Raw genomic sequence first — 8,687 nt, forward strand, 5'->3', positions numbered from 1 at the left:
TTAAACATTAGCTTGTAGATCCCTGAACTATATGTGATACATTTACAAATTTTCTACTCACTCTAGTAAACTGTTCGATAGCAAAATTGGTCTTCTATGGAAATATAAGTATTCATGTAGGAATTAGGGGGGGAAATTTTAAAGCTATGAAGAAATTTATCAGTGTTTGAATACCTACTGTGAGCCAAGAACTGCACTAAATGTGGGGCTACAATAATAAACAAGAAATACACAGCCTTGTAAGGGAGGCCAGAAAATGAGCTGGCTTTTCTAATACAGCAATAATAGATAAGATGAGGTATGTGGAGGCTACAGTGGGAACAGGTAGAAAGGCATTTCCCTTAATTCTGAAGATTAGGAGAGAGTTCCCAAGTGATATGGGAACAGAGATCTGTTAAAGAAAAATGAATTTGGCAATGTGGGACACTGGGGAAGGGCGAAACAAGAATGTTGGAGGAGGGAACACTACAGAAGAAGAAACAAGGGCAACGTTAGTGAGAAAGGGTGAGGTTAGGGATTGAGAACAAGGAACTGACTGTAATTCAAGTCTCTCAATCATACACAAATGTGAGATAAAATTTATACTTAAATGCTTTGAAAAATCTGTGACACAAATTGAAGAAATTTATAATGTATGTTATGTGAGGTGATTGAAGCTGAGATCATGAATAACACACTTCTTAATAAGCCCTGTGTTGTCTGTTAGGTATCTTTCTTTTCTTGGGGGAGAAATGAGGGGTCACCAGAAGCATCAAGGCTCACGATTTGGGTGGAGCCAAACAGTGCAGACATCAAAGCCCTTATCAAGTAGTTTGAGAGGCAAATATTAATACTAATTTTTGTAGCACTTCATTGCTTAACAAATATTTCCACTTACTCTTCACAGCATTTCTGAGAATCAGGAAAAAATTTAAAGCCCAATTTGTAGCATTTGCCAGTTTCCACAGTGTAAATACTACCGTGGCCAGTTTCAAGCTAACAACAGTTGAACAGCTGCTGAAAAATTCCTGACTATTTAACAATCAGCTCTCCCCCACACCACTGTACATAGTAGGTAGGACTCAGCTTCAGTTCTTTTCATTCCAAGTTTTACCCCCGCCAAGGTTCCCCTATCTTTGGTTCCTTGAATTCAATTTGGTCAAAAGGTGAAGTCCGTCGATGGAATCTGTTGATTGGGAGGTTTCTTTAGCAGGGAAATTCAACGATAGTCTGTCTCTTTTTCTCCTTTTATTATTTAACACATATAACTCTTACTATGTGCCTTATAAATATTAAATCTCACACAAAATTTTTGAGGTAGCTACTACTATTATGCATTTTTGCAGACGACATTGAAAACACAGACTGAGTGACTTGCCCACACTGGTGCTAAATGCGGGAATTGGGATTGAAACCCAGGCAACCCAGCTTGTGTCTATGCTCTTAACCAGTTTATACTGCTGCTTAAGTGTTCATGTCAGAAATACACCTACAGCACATTAATATCTCAACCCACATTTCCTAGAAAATTAGGCCTGAGTCAAATTCTTAAATGCTAACACTTTATTTAGATGTGAAATCCTAAGGAAGCAGCAATGATGGGAAAAGAGAGGAAGTCAAGGCAGGAGGAAAAGGCAAATGTGAAGAAATGTGTTTCTGAGCTGCCCATAGCTTTCAGGAACTATTGCTTGGCCTCAGAGGATGTCTCCAGAGAAGCCACATGAAGCTACTGCATCTCTGAACAGTCCATTCAGCAGAACAAAAGAAGAGTTTATCTGCCAGTGTTCACACCCATTGGTCAAAGTCTGTCCCGAGGGATATTAACTCACATACACTTTCTGGGCTGTGCGTGCATGCATACATGGATGCCAAGTGTGTCCTAAGACAACCCATGTCTTGACAGCAACAGAAAAGTCCAGAGGCCAGAGGTGTGGGCTGTGGACAGGTGCTGTTAGGTTGTGCCTGGGAGCGAGTTGAGGGTCTAGGTGAGCATCCCCGGAGCAGCCTGTGGTGCTGGCCGAGGCAGCAGGGACCTGACTCCATAAGCCCAAGGTATTGCTCCTCTCAAGGTCAAAATCAAGGCAAGTGTAAGATCTGGAGTGGTGCATAAATTAGATGGGGTCATTTATCTTCCAAACTTCTGAGGACTTTCAATGGAAGGGTATGAAATAGTATATTCTACACTTAGGTATAGCAACATGGACTAGGACAGATCTGGACTCAGTCCACAATTCATCTTCATGATACTGGTAATGAAGAAGGACTTAATGAAAGCATTATTCCTTTGGATACAGCCAACCACATAATTGCCAGTTGACTAGGAATACTGGTAAACTGAAACGTGGGACATGGGCCTAAGCCTCCTGAAGAAGTCAAAAAGGAATTTAGGTTGTAAACATTTGAGTTATACCTTAAAGCTACTTGAAAATCCTAAGAGGTCATAAATTAAATGATTAATTTAATTTCCCTCTATATTCTTATAATACTTTTGTTGTTCATTACATGGTACTTGGACTCTACCATATGTTAAAATTATTTGACTTAGAATCCTAGAATGTAAGTTTCCTGAAGCTGCATCTCCCATCTTTTTCATCTTGATCAGTCCTTTTATTGATACATACAACCTATAATTCAATCAATATATGTTTGTTGACTTGAATGCAATGTTGTATCCAGGGCCAGCTATATGTAATTTGCAGAGCTCATTGCAAAATGAAAATGTAGGGCCCATGTTTGAAAGGCAGGAAAATAGTGCCATTAAAGGTACTAAAATATAAAACTTTTTTCTTAAAAATCTTGTATTTTGAAACATAATAGGAGTGATAGCAATGCATAAGTAATAACACAAACTTAATTTACAAAAAGGTATTTTTGGTGACGTAATTTTATAGAATACATAAATACCATAAATTAATGCAGTATCTTGATCCCTCACAAGATTATTTATTGGTTCAATTTCTGCAAATTCATTAGGTCATCAAATTTATACTTTTAACAATATTGGTATATTTATACTTTAATGTTGGAAGTGATGTCAGTTCTTGACAAATTCAATGTTGAAAATAATTTTTGATTATGTTTAATTTTGAGAAATCTGCAGCTGTTACTGGAGTTAGTATTTTATAGACTGTGACATTAGGGTACATTTCTGGTAATTTCAAAGCATACATTTGTCACACATCTGGAACTAATTCTTGTGGAACAATTTTTCTAAAAAGATTTAACTACACAAAGCAGTTTTGTGTCAGCCTGAATTTAATTTTATATGTAAATTCATGCAGTGGCCTTTTAATGGGTCTTCTGATAGTTACTGTAAGCTTGTAGAGGTCGTGCAAGAAACAAGTGACTTCATAATTTGTATATAGATTGAAACATTTATGCATTCTATTGCCTTATCTTCAGTTAAACAGAAAATTTGAATTTTAAAATTGTTTTCCTTGTTAATAATCTGTTCGTCTAAAGCTTCATATGAAAATAGTGTTGGTTTTTTCTACTCAATGCTACAATACTTTTTTTTTAACGTCTTTATTGGAGTATAACTGCTTTACAATGGTGTGTTAGTTTCTGCTTTATAGCAAAGTGAATCAGTTATACATATACATACGTTCCCATATCCTCTCCCTCTTACGTCTCCCTCCCTCCCACCCTCCCTATCCCACCCCTCCAGGTGGTCACAAAGCACCGAGCTGATCTCCCTGTGCTATGCGGCTGCTTCCCACTAGCTATCTATTTTACGTTTGGTAGTGTATATATGTCCATGCCACAATACCTTTATTAATTCCTCTTTCTAAGTTTGTAGACATTCTCTTTGCAATGTTGGCAGCAATTTCCAAAACTGGAGATGGTGAGCCCTTTGAATTCTAATAACTCCATAGGAAACTCTACTTCAACGTCCCTGTATGTGATTTTTTTTTTTTTTTTTTTTTTTTTTTTGGCGGTACGCGGGCCTCTCACTGTTGTGGCCTCTCCCGTTGTGGAGCCCAGGCTCCAGACGCGCAGGCTCAGCGGCCATGGCTCACGGGCCCAGCCGCGTACTTCCCAGACCGGGGCACGAACCCATGTCCCCTGCATCGGCAGGCGGACTCTCAACCACTGCGCCACCAGGGAAGCCCTGTGCTTCTGTTTTGTAATAATTTACTTTCCAGGTTTACTGCCCAAGCGCCAGTGGTTCCTGTTCTAGTGCTCAGGTGGGAGAGTTAGTATTTGTGCAGGCACAGCAAGGTCAGGCTCTGGGGACCAGTGGGCAAGCTGGCCTCCCACCACGGGTCTCCTCCTTTTTCCTGGGCTTGGGACCCAGCTACTTCTGCTGCTGCTGCGGCTGCCGTGAATCTGGGTCTAGGTCATGCCCCAGCCAAACCCTCTGGGTCCGTGGTGCCCAAGTGCCCTGATACTGCTCCAGTGTACAGGGGGACCCGGTCAACTGTCGGGCACACTGCTCACTGTGCCCACATGTTCGCTGCTGGATCAGAGTTGTGTGTGTATATTCATGTAAGCAGAGAAGATATACCAAAGAATTAAGAATTCTTCAGTGACAACAGAGCACTAGACCAAGCACCGGGCCCTTCTAGGCCTAGAGCCCTGTGCAACTGAATTCATCAGATGAACAGGTCTCATGCCCATGAGGCTGACCTTGGTTTTATCTTAATTTTAGCAAGACATCTGTCTACTATGAAAAATATGGGCTAGATTAGTGACATTCAAATGCTTTTGATTCCAGCCACAGCAAGAAGTACATACTCCGTTGTGACTCAGAACACAGACAGGCCTATATAGATCTGAAACAAATATTTCCTGCAGCAGTAGTTACTATTAATAGGTGAGAGGTTCTCTGATATTTTCTGTTCAATTTTTTTTTTTTTTTTTTTTTTTTGCTGCCCCTCGTGGCTTGTGGGATTTTAGTTCCCTGACCAGGGTTCGAACCCAGTCCCTCGGCAGTGAAAGCGTGGAGTCCTAACCACTAGACCTAACCACTAGACCGCCAGGGAATTCCCTCTATTCAGCTTTTTTAAGGACTGCTAAGAACCCACTCAGTTGGTTTCACAACCTTTGAATCGGTCATGCCCCTGCAGTTTGGAAAATGCTGGGCTGGATGGTGGGGCAAGTCAATGATAAGTGTGGAATTCTACATTTTAAGACTTTGTAATAAAGCGTATTATCTAACTGAAAAACCTGGCTCAAAGGCAGATAATTGAAAGGAACGGTTGTAAATGGAGGCAAGTGTTTTGTGATTCATCGCAGGGCTCAATACTCCACCCTGCTTAGTTGGACATTTTCATCAGTGACTTGGATGAAGAGATGTTTTATTTCCATTCAACACATTGGGTGCAACTTTTGTGCTGAGCGCCACTCTGCTCTGAGCAGCTCTGGGGCTGCTCACCATCGCGTAAAGGACCTAAACACACGGGTCAGGATGATAAGATTAAGTGCTGTGACAGGTCAACACTCGGGCATATGGGAGCACATGGAGGGAAGGAACCACCCCCACCCCCGAAACCTCCTTCCCCAAGCTGTGCAGACCAGTCAGGCGCTGCCTTTGGAATTGTGAGTACGTCTCCTAAAAGGTAAATTACAAATATAGTAAAAATATGGAGGAAAAATAGACTTCACATGCTTTGCTCGTCCCTAACACACATAGACCATAATGCCTATCAAGTCAAATAAATGTTCTAAAACAAAAAAATATTAACTTTGTTAAAGTTGAAAAATGAACTCAAATAATCTGACTTGACAAGTGACTTAAAGAGGCTCAGAAAAGACTTTGTCGTAAAAGAATCCACTTTTTTTCTCTTGATTTCTCCATGATTTTTCCCATGGAAGTTTACATTGCACTTCTTTTCCATTTGTGATGATTAATTTTGTTTGTCAACTTGACTGGGCCACAGGGTGCCTGGATATTTGGTCAAACATTCTGGGGTGTCTGTGAGGATGTTCCTGGATGAGGTTGCATTTGAATCTGTAAAATGAGTAAAGCAGATTGCCCTCCCTAGTGTGGGTGGGCTTCAACCAAACAGCTGAAGGTCTGAATGGAACCAAAAGGCTGACCTCCCCACAGTAAGGGAGGATTCCACCTGTCTGACTACTTTCAAACTGGGATAGAGGCCCTTTTCTGCCGTCTGACTCAAACATCTGTTCTTCCTGTGTCTCGAGCATGCTGGCCTTTGGACTAGAGCTCCACCAGTGGTTCTTCTGGCTCACAGGCCTTCAGACTTGGACTGGAATGAAACCATTGGCCCTGCTGGGTCTCCAGTTTGACAACTCACCCTCAGATCTTGGGACTTGTCAGCCTTCGTAATAGCATCAGTCTTTCTTTTGATAAATCTCTTTATACTGACACATGCACAAACTATTGGTTCATCCTATTGGTTCTTCTCCTCTGGACTACCCTAATACACAGCTGTAAAAATTTTTTTAAGCTAAGCTTATTTTAATGTTTGTTGTTGTTGTAAAAGCAATGCAACTTTATTGAAAGTAAGTGGGAAATTGAGATAAGCTAAAAAGGATGGGGGAGAGAAGGAAGGAAGGCAATAACAAAAATCATAATCCCACCAATTTTGGTTAATTTCTGTTAGAACCTTGGTGCAAATACTTTTAGACCTTTGTATCTTTGAACATGTTTATATATTTAGTATTGTGAAAATGGAATTATATACAGTTTTGTTTTTTCACTTAATGATATATTTTCAACCTGTTCCCATGTCAGGACATCTCCATCTTCAACGTCTTTTATGGCCAAATAGTATTCAGTAACTTATTATCCAATTCTATGTTGATATTTAGATTGTTTCCAATACATTAAAAACATAAAAATTTTTGTAGCTATTCTTTGCCTATATCTATTATCATTTCCTTAAAACAAATTCCTGAAGTAAAATTTCCGGGACATAAGAGATGCACATTTAAAGTTTTGCCCCATTTTTGGAGGAAGGGGTGAGAATTATCTTTCAGAAAGAGCATCCCAATTTACACTTCTGCCAGTAAGGTATGAGTGCCTAACGTGCTTTCTAAATGTGGAAGATCTGTACAAAACACAAACAGAAGTAGTATATGAATGACAGAATAAAAATTCACAAAAATCTCAGCAGTTTTCATCTTAAATGGAATGACAGAAATAAGTAAAAGGTCTTTTATTTAAGTTTGTAAGAATACTTTTTGTGTGTATCAGTTGTGAGAAACCATGTTGTTCTGATTTCTATGGCTGCATAACAAACCACCTCAAAACCTAGAGGCTTAGGACAATGACATGACTTATTTTGTTTTCAAGTCTGCAATATGGGCAGGGCTTGGTGGGGTCAGCTCATTTCTGCTCCACTCAGCATCCACTTGTGTTGATGCTGGCTGTTGGTGCGACTTCAGCTGTCAGCTGTCTGGCTGTCAGCCAGAACACCTACATGTGACCTTTCTATGTGGTTGCCTGGTTTCCTCACAGCATGGTGGCTGGATTCTAAGGGCAAGAGTCCCAAGAGGGCCAGGTGGAAGCTCTATCACTCTTATCAGTCTTAGAAAACATGTGGTATTACCTCTGCCACCATTGCCAGGCCTGTCTAGATTCAAGGAAAGGGAACACAAACCTCTCAGTTCTTAATGGAGGAGTGTCAACATCATATAAGAGGAGCAGATGGAATAGGGTGTATTGATGGAGGCATCTCTGGAGAATACAGTTTACCATGTGTGTCCTGTGAAGGTGTTTCAGCTTTAAGAACAGTGTGAGTCCATCGCATATCCTGCACGCCAAACACAGTCTTAGGCTCTATACTATATGTACCTGAATATAGGAAGCATATATCTTCCCTAAAATTATCCCTCAGAAAAGGGGGAGTGAATGTCCTTATATTTGTTTCGTATAGTGGGCTACTTTATTTTGAACAACCAAGTACTGTTTGTGTAACATGTATTAACCTGAAACAAAGTCAGTACTTGCTTGTTTGGAGATGCTTAAGAGGTTAGCTGATAAGATCAGTGAAAAAGAAGTAAAAATTTTACAAAGTTTTAGTCATTATCCTGGGGATGTGGCTTCACAGAGAAGTGTTCTAGGTCACTGAAAATAAGTATTTTAGAGATCACAGAATAGAACATGATATCTTCCAGAAACTATATAAAATCATCTACACAGCTTAAATAATGATGAAATTAGTAATGTTAAAAGTGAATATAGGGACTTCCCTGGTGGTCCAGTGGTTAAGAATCTGCCTTCCAATACAGGGGACGTGGGTTCGATCCCTAGTCGGGGAACTAAGATCCCACATGCCATGGAGCAACTAAGCCCATGCGCCACAACTACTGAACCTGTGCTCTCTGGAGCCCGCACGCCACAAATAGAGGGAAGCCCACTCGCCACAACGAAAGATCCCGCATACTGCAACAAAGACCTGATGCGGCCAAGTAAATTAATTAATTAAAAAAAAGAAGAGGTTCAAAGAAACTTTAAAAAAAAAAACTTTCATGGCAATTGAATGCCACACAAGGATAGCTATAATGAAAAATATGCAAGCATTAAAATTTTTAAAAAGTGAATATAAAATTTGAATAAAATTATTTCATGAACTATGAGTAAGGAAAAAGCAAGGTTTCTAAATTAATAACTTATTTTACATAATAGTTGAAATAGAGCTGGTACAAAATTAATATTAATAAACATCTGACTATCTCCATCTCTATATAAATATTTGCCTCATGTTTCAATATATGGTTTATATTTTCAAATGTATTTT

The sequence above is a fragment of the Phocoena sinus genome, chromosome 3 (genome assembly GCF_008692025.1).
Source record: "Phocoena sinus isolate mPhoSin1 chromosome 3, mPhoSin1.pri, whole genome shotgun sequence".
Lineage (NCBI taxonomy): Eukaryota > Metazoa > Chordata > Mammalia > Artiodactyla > Phocoenidae > Phocoena > Phocoena sinus.